Below are 14,347 nucleotides of genomic sequence, written 5' to 3' on the forward strand. Positions count from 1 at the left end.
CCCAGGACCTGTGAGTTGCACCAGAGTCCCAGCTCCAGATACTTCATTCAGGAGTGGTGGATTCCTAAACAAAGTGAAGCATGTGCTAGCAAAGGAAGCAATGCGAATATTATATTTTAAATTAATTTCTCCATATCTTAGTTATTGTGCTGAAGTGTGGGGGAATACGTACATGACTACCACAAAACCATTATACTTATTACAGAAGAGAGCAGTACGAATCATGCACAAAGTGCATTAGAGAGATCACACAAATAGTCTATTTATAAAATCGAGAGTATTGAAACTTGACGTGAAGCTACAAACCTTATTAATTATGTTCAGAGCAAAAAGCAAAACATTACCAGTTCATCTACAACAGCTATTCGAACCCAGTTCAGAAAGTGGGGATAGTAGGAGGAAATTTGACTTTAAACATAAGTTTGCACGGACCACTCAAATACTGATGTGTCCTTCGATAACAGGAATCCCAATGTGGAATTCTCTGGATGACAATCTAAAGGGTTGTACAAATATTTGCCAATTTAAAAGAAATGACAAAAATCTAATATTTAGGCAATATGAAAACGACGAATAGGTTAACTCGAGCTAGAGCTATAATTTCTTACACGTGTCATTGCTCAACTTCTTGCTTGTTTTGTTTTACTCTTTTTTTGTTTTTGTTTAGATGTGTATGCGCCAATCATTAAAGTAAACTAACTATGTGCGAAATAAAATGAAATGAAATCAGTCTTCATAAGTGCATTTGATTAAGGAACATCAATTAGGGTTGTGTAAAGAATATCAGATTACATCTAGGTTGTCACAATAATTACATAATCGTCTAATCATAATTATTTGAGATAATCGCAACAAATTTGTCATAATTGTCATAATCGTGTCAATGTTGAAAAATTTTCATACATAAAAAAATCTGAAATAGCAGATCTACAAGCTTACAACGTATCACTTTGTGACGCATTGTAAGCTTGTAGATCAGCTATTTCTGCTATTTTTTAAAGTATAACATTTATAAAAATGTCTTGGTATAGGCCTATTTCAGTTATTTTTCAGATCTGCCCTGTGTATTCTTTTCATTACGAAGCCTAAAAGCCAAATAGAAATGTATAATTTCTATTCATGATATTCGCAATTATTTGTGTAACAATTAAAGGACCACTTAACCACTTTTCAACCTATCTTCATATACTAGGTCCTCACTAATAATCATGATAAAATGGCACAATGTTTTTCTACTCAGTCTGTGTCTCATAGGAGGGCTGTGGGCAGTTTAGAAACCGTGTTCCAGTGACATCATCATTAGGCAGATTATTTTTTAAACAAGTTTTTTTACAAAAATGTTTATATTTTCATTATCGTGAGAACGATGGCTTCCATTTTCGCATTACAACTTTTCAGGACTAGAAAGCCTGCACTTTTTATTAGCTTGTATTCCCCATCGATGAACGCCATTTTTTCAAGATTATTAGTGAGGACCTATTATATGAAGATAGGTTGAAAAGTGGTGAAGTGGTCCTTTAATCATCAACATGAATGTGTAATTGTGATAGGACTAGCTACATCAACCATACAGTTGCTTTGGAGCATATCGATGTTTCAAGGGCGCATGTTTTTGATTGATTGATTGAATAGTTTATTAAACAGAAATGTATAAACAGCAACAGAGTACAGTTAAACACTCAGTCCAAAAGGGATAGCACCATGGTCATCACCACACCTGTACACACAGGCAGTGCGCCAGTGGGCTTGCGTCGTCAAATTCATTCTGCGCTGTCAATCAAGCGCTTCTGCGTACCAACAGCTGAGGTAGCCTGGTTAATAAACCAGACCGAATCAGCCGTTGGCAAAAAAAATTGCCTACCGGCGGATTTCGGTCTGGAGAGGCTCAATTGTACGCCCATTTTCTACACACGAAAACGTGTGCGCCCAATAGGGACACGGTATGCAATATGGGCGGGCTTTGGTACAGTGACGTTCAATGCTTGAGACCTTTGACTGATAGTAGCTCTGACCAATTGCGTCAAAGAGAAAATGTTTCCCTGGAAATGAAATCCAAGCTGAGCCTCCCCAGACTAATATCCCGCGGATCCGTGCGATATTAGTCTGGTTTATTAACCAGGCTACAGCTGAGGCCACCCAGAATGATTAAATTCTGTGGCGAGAGCATTTCCCACCGACTAGTAGCATTTCCCTACTGGCCAATCACAGGCGCACTGGCCATTGTGGCCAATCACAGCACGTCCTTACTCAAACGAGGGAGGATTCCATTTCCATGCTGCTCGCTGCTGGGAAGAGTGCGGTTGACAGGAGGATAGGAGTTTACTACTGAGAAAACCTGACACAAATGGTTCGGCTTTTCCGTTTCAGATGTGGAGCAAACTAGTCCCCGGTGTAAATGTTGTAAAGGGGCATGCTTTGGATGCTTTTTACTCTTCCCATTCGCTGCTGTGCTTGTGTTTGTTTTCTGGGTGCTGGAGCTGGTTGCTAGGCACCTAGGCACCGGCCACCGACTTTTTACGGGTACAGGTTTTAGTTCCGACATAGTGGAGTGGGAAGAGTGCAAAGCATTGCGGACTGGCACTGCTGCTGCACAACATTAAGCTTATCAACTCCGTGTCCCGAGTCCCGACAGTGTACACTGTTTATTTTGCCCCGAGGAGCCATGTGTGTCTGACTGTATGTCGCCTCGGCTAAAAGCAAAAGAAAAGCCTGACGTATGCTTCGCCGTACGACGTGTCACATGTTAAAAACATTGCTGATCTGCAAGCTCACACGTTGTGAGCTAGTAAATCAGCTATTTATATTAAGTTGTTTCTTTATTAGAATATGCATTCCATAGGGCTGGACCACACATGAACCTAGCTGCACTCATCCAATAAATATACTTTTTCTATAAAAATAATAAAAAAGTTGCATCACTCTTTTATTCATCCAGCGAGACGGGTCGCCGCATTTTGGGAGCACCAAGTAACTTCTCCAGGTGCTCCTCTGAGTACTAGACCAAAAAAAGTTGTGTGCAGCCCTGGTCATCACAATAACCACAATAGGACGATGGGAACATAGGAATGGCCCCTTAACACTGCCAACATTTCTCTAGAACCGTCTGCAGTGCATTGTTACTAATCTTTCAAGACCCACAGAATATTTTGTTCTAGAACTATGTAAACACCATATATCTCAACAGAAAGAAGAGTCTCTTACTTTCAATAAGAGGGTTTGCCATGTTCCATTCTTTTGTTATTGGCAGTTGAATATAGCTTTGTTTTAACCAAAAACACCTGGATACAGAAAGCAAGTGTAAAACCCTTTTTTGTTAAGGAGACTCTCAAACAAAACAGAGATTTGACCCTTTTATTTTTGGCTTCAGTGACACACCAGACATCTAAACCGTAGTGGTTTTCAAACAAATGACAAAAATAACAACAACAACACTTAGGTGCTATTTACACGAGGATGGTGTTCATAAAAAACGGCAAAATAAAGTACCGTTTAGCGCTGTCATTTAGACGAGAACGGTGTTCTCAGGAGGTGAAAACGCATCGAAGTGAAACCGCCTCCCAGAGTGCAAATCTTTGAGAACACCGTTTCCTATGGTCTCCATATAAACAGGCAAAACGGTGAATCCGCAAAACTTATGACATCATGGCTCACGTTGGCTCACAGCGGCAGCGCATAGCCTATATGTATTACATTGATGCAGACTCTTGCAGAGCAATATCATTATGATATAATGGAGTTCCTGAACAAGCCTCCCTCCTCGCCTACAAAGTGCTGCTCATCAGCGATGTTGAATGTAAAACCATGATGTAAATAAAAAGCCTTGTGATATAGACGGCAGCCGCGGCAGCAACGTTTATTTAATAAATATATATCATCCCGTGGCGCGCCCAGAGCAGTGTTGCGCCGCTTGCGTCTTCTTCTTGTGTGGGTGACCTGTCTATTTGGCAGCCCGTTATCGCCACCTAGCGACAGTATAGCATAATAGCACATTATATCATAACTTGTGCGTTCTCGTGTAAAGGGTAAGAAAAAATGAGAACGCAACGGGACTTTGACGTGTTATATGGAGATGGTCCCCGTCTAAAAGAGGCCTTAGACAGTGCTTTTGAACAGACATTTATATCGATGTCATGTACAGACTTAGCTCAGTTCACAAGACATAATTTTAGTTAGCATCAGCATAGTTTTTCTTTGAGTGGTACAGTGTGAAACAGTGTCCCTTGTGTAAGGGGACCTCACAGCTTTTACAGTAGTACCTCGTCTCTCTCCGCAGCGACTTTTTGTTGCAAACCCTGCATCGCTTACATGGATGCAACTTTTTTGGGGACGGCGGGATCTTAACAAGTTCATGGGCTGCCATGTTGGCATTCAGCCTGTCCTCAGGGTCCTTGTGTGGTGCCCTAGGATTGTGATTGAAATTAGGTAGAGGCGCATCGTCCTCAAAGTCAGCATATTTCCGGCTGGTCCATGACTTTACGACACTTAGCAAGAATGTGAGTTGACATTTACAGTCGCCCTGTGGGTTTTTAGCTTTGTAAAGGATAAAAGCATTGTACAAACTAATCTGAAACATGTAGGATACAAACTTTTTTGTCCACTTCTGTGTCTTCCTGACAAATGGGTAGTACACAAGGTTTTGGTCCAATCTATCAACTCCATTCATTGAGCCATTGTATTCTATAATGCAAACAGGCTTCGGTTTTGGCACTCTAGCCCTTAGGGCTTTCTGCCATACCATTACGTCTTCCATCTTGTGCTGGTGGAATGTTGAAACCATGTTCACTACGATTTTGTCCCGCCATGCCACAACCATCACATCGTCATTGTGACGCATGATTGTTTCCCCCATTTTCAGGTTAGAATCTGTAGCCTTTTGAATTACTGGTGGTGCGCCTCGATTCTTTCTTAGTGTACCACAGACATGGGTTTTCAGATCAAGTAGTGTTGTACACAGTGCTACAGAATTGTAAAAGTTATCCATGAACAATCTATAGCCACAACCTACTAGGCGATCAAGAAGGAAGACGATTGTGTCAGCTATGGGAGCACCTTCTCCACAGTAGGGCTTCATGTTGAAACAATACCCTGACTCAGAATCACACAGGATGTAGGATTTTATGCCATATCTGATAGGTTTTTGGGGATTGTACACTCTGAAGCTAAGGCGCCCACGCCACAGAAGTGAACCTTCATCAATGCAAATGTTTGTTTTTGGCTGAAACATTTCGCGGAATTTGCAGAGTAAGTAATCTAAGACCGGGCGGATCTTGTACAGCCTGTCAGTACCATTGTCTAATGTGCTATCACTGTACTGCATAAATCTCCATATAATTTGAAACCTGTTGCGAGACATGGCCTTGCCAAAGTAGGGGGTCGCTAGTGCTTCATCTGTAGACCAGTACATTTCTAGCGTAGGCTTACGAATGATACCAGTGAGAAAAAAGATCCCTAGGAAGCATTTTAGTTCTGTAACTGTGAGAGGTTTCCATTGAAGAACTCTAGAAGATGGCAGACTACCGAGGTTCTCAATGAACCTTGCTGCAAAGTTGTTAGACTGATCAACAATATGCTGGAGCAGCTCATCAGTCAGGTATAGCTCAAGAAAGTCAACTGGTTGGTCTGAATCAAGTTCAGCAGCACCACTCATAAGTCCAGGCTCTGCAGTGAAAGGAACGTCCTTTGGCTGCCAGTTGGTTTCAGACCACTCAGGATTTGCAGTTGGAAGACGTTCACCGGGCTCGCCACCACACCTATGTTCTGCAGCTGTGCTTTGTTGTTGTGTTGGATCTTTAAATTATAGAAATACATTATTGCCATAAACATTTATTTATTTTATTCGTGTGGGTTTTTAGCTTAATACAAATGTATTTGTCCACCAGTTTGACAAACGGGTAGTTTTGCTCCTATTTATCAACTCCATTCATTGACTTATTGTTTTGTTCTTACCTCTTATGTCAACAGATGGCCTCGTTGGCAGTGGCCCCTCCAACTCTTCGTCTGTGTCTGAAATCACAGTAAAATGATAGTTGTTTTGTAAATATGATGTACACAAAATCAAATCAATTTACAATTTAGACATTTAGCAGAAGCTTTTATCCAGTGTGACTTACAATAAGCACACATGTAATACATCAAATGCAGAGATACATAGTTACATAGTTACCATGGTCTCTACTGTCATAGTGAATACATCCCGCGGCGACATCATCATCAAATACATCACATGCATAGATACAGTATAAATACATTAACACGATAAAAATCTTCTCACCGGGTGTATGTGTTTGGTCCAACGTACTCACAGTCCTACAGTCATGAGTCTGACACCCTACCCAAAACCCAACCCTAAATCTAACCTCACAGGAAGCCACAGATTAGTTTTAACCTGCCACGGGTTAGTTGTAACCTGCCATGCATGTCGGGAGCCACAGGTTAGTTTTAACTGTCCACGGGTTACTTGCAACCGGACACACATGTTGGGAGCGAACTAATGCCTGTCGGACTGTTAGTATGTCTAACAAACATATGAACCCCCTACTCACCACTGGCATCTCCTTGGAATAGAGAAGGACCTGCTCTGTCATTTTGGATTCTCTCATAGAAGAAAGGTTGGGTCATTGGGCTTGACTCCCTCATCGGCCGCCATTCTTCATCCGTGTCCACATCTGTGTCCCCGTCCGTGTCCACGTCCGTCTCGGAGGCATCTGAATTATCTGAAGTGTAACGGCTTTCCACGGCTTGACGATATGAAACGAGTGTGAAACAAGCACTGAATCAATCATAATTCATAACCTTTTGCATAGTTGTATATTTTGCAGTAATAAAGCGTGGTTGTCACAAAATCCCATGGCACACTGCTTGGGAAGCACTGGTCTAGATAGTCCCCACAGGATTCCGCGGGAAGTCTTGATTCTGCGGTGAACATAACTAATTCAGCGGACAACAATCCTTGATTCTGTGGCTTAGTTAATATTCCGCAGACATTTCTTTTTTTTAATAATAAGTAGAATCTTTCATGAAATAGATACAATTAATTGTAATTATGGATGAGTCAGAATAATCAAAGATTCCAATTATAATTTTTGGGGATCGATTATTATTATTATTATTCATGTTTTAATTATTTGTTTTGGTTGAAAAGGTTGTCATTCAAACCCTGCCCACAGTAACTACAGTTTAGACTAGAGGATACTTAATATGGGTGTAATATTTATTCTTTTCTGCTTTAGCATTGTCAATTTGTCAGAAGTCAGGACATGGATTCAGTTTCAGTAGGAACCATTTACACAGATTCTGTTTCAGAAGGAACTCTTTAAAGGTCGGACCGTTTTGGTCTGCGCCTTATTTATGTCCCCTCAGGACATAAATAAACACAACACATCAACACCTCACCATGTACAAATCCCTATTATAGTACCTAGATAGCCCTCCAAGCAGAACCCAAATGCTACTGAAGTTTCTGACATTTTGACGACCCAGATAGCATTGTGTCCTGTTGCACTACTACCATGCCACCTGGTACACACCCATTCTTAAACATAAACAACATGTTTAGCGCCTCTCCGCGCTCTGTGACGATATTTTTCAGTGTGAGGCTTTCTGAATATGTAAAGTATAAGTACCCATACATCCCGCTGCGAATATCTCCTGTGGCGTGGAAAGCGACCAAATCGGTCAAACAAAGATTAAAAATACTTAACAGCTTCCGCGCCACAGGAGATATTCGCAGCGGGATGTATAGGTACTTAAAGTTACCGAATTCAGAATAACTCAATCAAAAAAATGCCGTCACATGGCGCAGATTATATTTTAGAGAGAATGTCTACTTCCGCGTTCTGGAATTCACATACGAAAATATAGTAGTGACCAGGGACCCAACATAAAACTCATCAAAATTTCAGAAAAGCTTTATGTAGGGTCCCGAAAGGGGCTAGTACCTAGACCAGTGTTTCTCAACCTATGTACCGCGGCACTTTACTGTGCCTTTGAAATCTCCAGGTGTGCCTCGAGATTTTGACCGAAAGTAACACTAGCCCTCCCCCGAAAGCGATATTGTTGCGTCGTTGTTGTTGTCACACGTCTAAATAGACGTCCGAAAACAACATGACGAAATAGAAATGTTAATCGCCTGGCAACTTTACTGTATAAATGGGGCACAGCACAGACATGGCATTCACATTGTCCAGCAAGATGGAACCAGCAGCAAAGAAGAGATGCATCCAGAAGACGCTACATTTCGCTCCCTCCAGAAAGACACCACCAGAACCCGACAGCAGCACACACAGCGCCGCCGAGTCACCTCCACCTGACGACGGCACAGCAACAGCAGCAACAACGGCGGCTACTAACGCAACGCCTACAAAGAAAGCCCCTGCCAGACTGTACCGCGATGATTACATGAAGTTTGGCTTCACGTTTACTGGGGATAAAACGTACCCGATTCCGCTGTGTATAGTTTGTGGATTCAAGCTTGCAAACAGCGGCATGGTTCCGAGTAAACTGAAGCGCCACCTTGATACCAATCATGATGAACTCGCTACGAAGGACAAACACTTTTTCGTGAGCTTGAAAGAAAAAAAGGAGAAAGACACAACGAAGCAGGCAAGTCTCTTGATATGCAGTACTACTAAGACTTCTGAAAAAGGTCTGGAATTAAGCTACCAAATCGCAGAGATGTTGGCACAGTTAAAAATGCCACATACATTGCAAAAGATTTTTGTTCTTGTTTTTACAACTCCTTTTTTTATTTAGAAGTATTACTTTGCATTGACAAATTGAACACGTGTGTGCTACATTTTGTATGAGTTTTCAAAAATAAATTGGTGAAACTGAGGCACTGTCTCTGTCCTTTTCTTTCTCTTTAAAGTTATTTGACGAGTGCTGTCATGTGTGTTTTTAAAAGTATATTGGGTTCATATATATATATATATATATATATATATATATATATATATATATATACATACACCGGTATATATACAGTATATACACACACCATATATCTAGGTGTGCCCCGAGATTTTTAGGCTATGAAAAGTGTGCCCCGGGACAAAAAAGGTTGAGAGACACTGACCTAGACTACCTACTGGTACCTACTGGTAGTAATAAGTAACTTTGTCATGATATACGGACGCTCCACGACCCGTTTCTCCTCCCGAGATTTCCCCCACTATCCCCAGTAGAAAATCCCGGGAGTAAAATCGGGGTGTCTGACTATATTCCACGGACATTCTGCTATTACGCGGATGGTCGAGAATTCCACGGACGGCTTTGAAATCAGCTGTAAATTCCGCGATCACAGAATAGCCATATCTCGGATATCGGATACATACCCATGCATCTGGTGTCATATTAAATACATAGACTACATCATCATCATCATCAAATGCATCACACGCATAGATACAGTATAAATACATTAATCTCATTTCATCTCAAATACAATAAAAATGCACGTCTTCTACTACTTACTTTTATTTTGGGAACTGCTCTGTGGCCTTGGCCCCCTAAATGGTTTCCAATCTTCATCCGAGTCCGGGTCTGTGTCGGAGTGTAACTACATCATCATCATCATCATCATCATCATCAATTACATCACATGCATAGATACAGTATTCATTTAATCTCAAATACGATAAAAATGTACGACTTCTGCTACTTACTATCTAGGAATGGAGTACTTCTGCTCGCTGGCCTTGGCCCCCTCATCGGTTTCCAATCTTCACCCGAGTCCGGGTCTGTGTCGGAGTGTAATCTGAAGGCATCTGATGCGTAACTGCTTTCAGCGGCTAGACGACGTGAAATGTCAGACTCACTACGCACATTTGAGATAGTGAATGCGCAACGTTGAGGTTGGCCCGAAGGAGGGCGGTGCCCGTGGCTTCTATCATCCTGCAACTGCCCTCGCTCGTCACTGTCTCGCTGCTGTCTGCGAGCTTCCTGTGGCTCCCCATGTTGGTTGTCAATATGCCTGTCTTGCGGTTCTTCTTTGAATTCATGCTGGCCTGGTACAGGTGTCCGTTGGCCTTGAGGACCTTCTGAGACGTTTCTGTCATGCTGGCCTGGTTGACGTTGGTCGTGGCTCATACGGTGGTAATCAGCCGACATGCCTGCTGGGCCTGGGCTTTTTAGCTACGAGAATGGAGGACGATACATGATTATTAATTTAATCTCCCCCATTTTTTAAACCCTTAAAACTGGGAAAGCATCTGTGTCATTTTATATTGAATTATTGACCATTGAAAAGAAGCAGCTACCGGTATAATACAAGCTCATCATAGCGCATCACTTTGTGCAACGCTATGAGCTTATGGATCTGCCTTTTTTTTATCTTGAAAATGTGTGTAAATCTTTTCTATATATTTTTCTTTTAAAGCAAACATTTTAACTCAAATCTATACTTCCACCTTCCGGGGGTCACTGAAACAAAATATTTTGATATGGGGGTCGGCGGCCAAATACAAATTTTGGGGGTCCTTGATACGAAAACGTTTGAGAACCATTGATTTATAGCAACAGAAGTTTTACATACAACCTGTTAGGATTTAGAAGGCATATGTAGAATTGGTCTCAGGTCTTAATAGGTTATGGAAATACACATTCAAAAAAAAAATTGTCCACTCTAGCACTGTGCATGGTGAAACATACCTTCTCCAATCTTCTCTTCTCTCGGAATGCTTCAAGAAGGTTGGAAAGTGTGTGCTTCAGGAAGTCAGCCTCCTCCATGTCCTTAACCTCAATGGTTTTCTAGTAGACAACAAAAAAAGTGAAAAGATTATAGTGGAATCACTTCAAGTTGGAATTCCATTTATTTTTAATGCAGGGACTATAACAACAATACAAGTATAACAAGGTATAGCTGGGGAGGAAATCACACAAGTTTTAGATTTTTGGTATGGTGTTAGTTACTCGACAGAGTGCAGTTCTAGTTGTCAATGCGTTTACTAAACAAACGTTGAACTAAAGACAAACATTAAACCTGTGTATAGGAGGAGCTAGCGCCCCTCAAAAATACATCGCATGGATGCACCTGGGACATATCCTCATCGGGGTTTCGGGTCTTCCAACATCATACCTCTCACTCAGGTGACCCAGCCGGGGTGATCAAGTCCCGACTTACGTCCCAGTAGCTACCCTCGATCAGTCCCATTAGGGAAAAACCAGGGCCACACAATCCGTTCCTCCGAAACTACTCTGCCGGGACTGGGTATGCAGGAGGATCGCATCAATCTGGCGCGTGGAAGGACTAGGCTCTGTGGGTTGACTCCTGTCTGGGCCCCTTCTACGTCTCACCAGATCCACTCCTGCTCTCCAGCCAACGCAGGGAAGCTGGAAGTGCATTCACTAAAAACGCTGGGACAACGCTCTACAGTCTACACTTCCCAAAGACTTCTCCCGTCTGGCTCCAACTACAGAACTGCAGACTCCCTCCCAATCTTCCGGCCGTATTCTGAAAACCCACCTCTTCAGACTCCATCTTAGCCCATAGCACTTGCCGTAGCACTGCCCTAGCCTCGAGGCTATGCAGTTTACAATTTACAATTTACAATTTAGGCATTTAGCAGACGCTCTTAATCCAGAGCGACTTACAATAAGCAAGAACAAAAGCATGGGAATACATCACAAAAAAGCATTTATCATAAAACATGCGTAAGCTGAGAAAGTAACAGTGGAATATCTATATTTTGAGACTATACATATAAACTATATATATATACTACTATGCTATACATGGCATAGTAGTATATATATATAGTTTATATGTATAGTCTCATAATATACACACAATTTACACTTACATTAAGCAAGAACAAAACATGGTAATACATCAAATACATAAAAATAGTCATCATGAATCATACGAAAGCTAAGAACCTAACAGTGGAATATCCATATAATGAAACTATGCATAAATCCTACCTAAATGACATAAGTAGAGCCTTTGCATGTGCCTGTAAGGTCGTTGAGGCTAGTCCAAGTACTAAGATGGAGTCTGAAGAGGTGGCGACACGTTGTGAGCTTGCAGATCAGATATTTGTTTAACATACGACACGTCGTACATTCGTCAGGCTTCCCTTTTGTTTTTAGCCGAGGCGACAGTCAACACAGAGTCAGACACACATGGCTGCTCGGTGCAAAATAAATAATGTACACTACCCGACTTTACGATAAAAGTTGACTGAAATTCTTTGTCCCTGTATAAAAGGTGCCGTTTTTATCGGCCAGATTGGGATGCTCACGACAAATTTTGCACTACAACTCGCTGCGCTCAGCATTAGTTTGGAGCCAGCCGACATCATCCAACCACTTTTCCGCAAACACACGTTTTCTGTGCGGTTCAAGTGGTGGTTCCGTTTGGCGTCTCTTTGGAGGTGGTGGTGCTGGAACACCAAAATAGTTACTTAATGGTGCTTGCTTCTTGGTCATTTTGACGAGAGTTTGGCTGTAATACTGTAAGAATTATCGGTCGGGTAACTTTTTCTGTCCTCCTCCTCCTCCTAGCAAGCAGCATTCATGGATTTGGAATCCTCCCTCGTTTGAGTAAGGACGCGCTGTAATTGGCCACAATGGCCAGTGCAAGACGTGCTGTGATTGGCCAGTAGCCACTTTGAGTGGCAGTCGGTGGGAAATGCTCTCGCCACAGAATTTACTAGTGGGTATTCTGGCCATAATTATCATTCTGGGCGGCCCCAGCTGTTGGTACGCAGAAGCGCTTCTCTGCGCTTGATTGACAGCGCATTTTTAATTTTGACGACGCATGCGCACTGGCGCACCGCTTATGTGCAGCCCTGTGAATACGCATAGTTTTATTGTGGTATAAATATACTGAATGCTTCCGGTCAGTAAGTAAATGCCACAATTTGGCTTCACCAGCCAACACATGTCTCAGCTTGAGTCATTTCCTATTACAGCGGTACCTACTACCTAACTACAGCCTTTGTATTGAATGTATTCCAATAGATTTTCCTAAAAGTACACTATTAACATGAGTCAAGAATGTTGCTTGAATTGAATAGTTGTAAAATACACACATTGTTTTGTGCATTTTGCACTGACTGATTCAGGAGCTTACCATTACATCATAGACATTGCCAGACACTGGAGTTTTCTCTGAGAAAGAGCCAGGGTTCTCTCTTGGGTAACTTTCAGTGTTGTACTGGCCCTAAAGAAAAGAACAGGATATCCCACATCAATTAATCCATTTTGGGCGGGAACCCCAAAAGAATTGCAGATCTACAAGCTCATAGCGCGCTACGAGCTTGTAGGTCTGCTATTTTTGACTATCACATAGAAACATGAGGTATTTCAGAAAACTGTCAGGATTTAGAAGACATTTTTTTAAATTTCGACGTCAGGCCTAAATGGGTTAAGTCATAATCCCTCAACTGAAAGCAGCGTTTTACGATAGACTACCTGTGGTTAGTCCGCCCCTCATGGCTCAGCAAGGCTTACTTACCTGTTCTATGAATCTCTGAGGTACACGGATTTGTGTAGTTTCCCGTAGATTCATCTCTTGAACAAGGGCTGTGTCTTCACCCAATAGCCTTTAAGAAGGAATACAAATAAAAAATAAAAAATAAACAGTTGACAAATAACAAACAAACAGGGTCTGAAGATGATGTGCTTCATAAAACTGTATCGCCTCTGTCGGATGGGAACTGTTACTTTTCAGGATTCAAATTCAACAACAGGAAAAGTAGCACATCAGTACAAACTCAAAACGCAACGCTCCGTGCCACATTTCCAGCTTGAAGATTTGCTACCTTTGATGATTTTGTGTGACACTGTAGTTAGTGTAGTTACTATGATTCATTTATGAATAAGACTGAGGTTTCTGCCCAACCTCGACGATATAAACATTTTCCTGTGCAAAATAGAATTCAACCCGGTGTAGAGAAGACCCTGCTGTCTGTTGTCTCTATCATCATACATCTCATTCTGGCTAATCACAATTTTCGTCCTCACTTTTGTATTCAATGTAAGCTGGGCATAGCAGGGGCTAGAAAAACAACAAAAAGACTTACTCTGCATACACGTTGGCTCTCTCTCTCTCCTCTTCACTGTCATGTGAAAAGCGGGCCTTCTTCCTTCTTTTCCCTCCCTTCCTCTGATCCCCTGACGGCCGTTGCAGACGGCGCTTGAATGGTTCTGGGTCTGAGGGTGCCGACATTGCTCCGTCTCTGACTCTGCTGGGCTTAGGAGAACCTCTCCTGCTGAAGCTAGGGTCACCTGCTGGCAAATCTTGCCATTGTCTTACTTCCGCAAGCCCTATTTCGGCAAGCCTCAGCCTCTTGGCATCTCGACCAAGAGGCAAGATGCTCATACTCTGCAACCCAAGATTCTCTGG

The 14,347-nt window shown here is 42.0% G+C and overlaps 2 long non-coding RNA genes across 2 annotated transcripts; both read right to left on the reverse strand.

The window, feature by feature from the left end:
- Positions 1–4,135: 4,135 nt before the first annotated feature.
- On the reverse strand, positions 4,136–13,112 carry LOC310857496. Its single transcript, XR_014569141.1, has 7 exons — positions 13,073–13,112; positions 10,648–10,746; positions 9,663–10,131; positions 9,472–9,540; positions 6,543–6,737; positions 5,947–6,003; positions 4,136–5,787 (listed from the first exon to the last, which is right to left on the reverse strand). It is a non-coding gene; the product is annotated as an uncharacterized lncRNA (long non-coding RNA).
- Positions 13,113–13,127: 15 nt separating this feature from the next.
- Positions 13,128–14,205, reverse strand: LOC310857503. The gene is made up of 3 exons (XR_014569142.1): positions 14,025–14,205; positions 13,457–13,544; positions 13,128–13,162 (listed from the first exon to the last, which is right to left on the reverse strand). It is a non-coding gene; the product is annotated as an uncharacterized lncRNA (long non-coding RNA).
- Between the last annotated feature and the right edge of the window lie 142 nt (positions 14,206–14,347).

Source organism: Protomyctophum parallelum (genome assembly GCF_964188405.1).
Source record: "Protomyctophum parallelum genome assembly, chromosome: 1".
Classification (NCBI taxonomy): domain Eukaryota; kingdom Metazoa; phylum Chordata; class Actinopteri; order Myctophiformes; family Myctophidae; genus Protomyctophum; species Protomyctophum parallelum.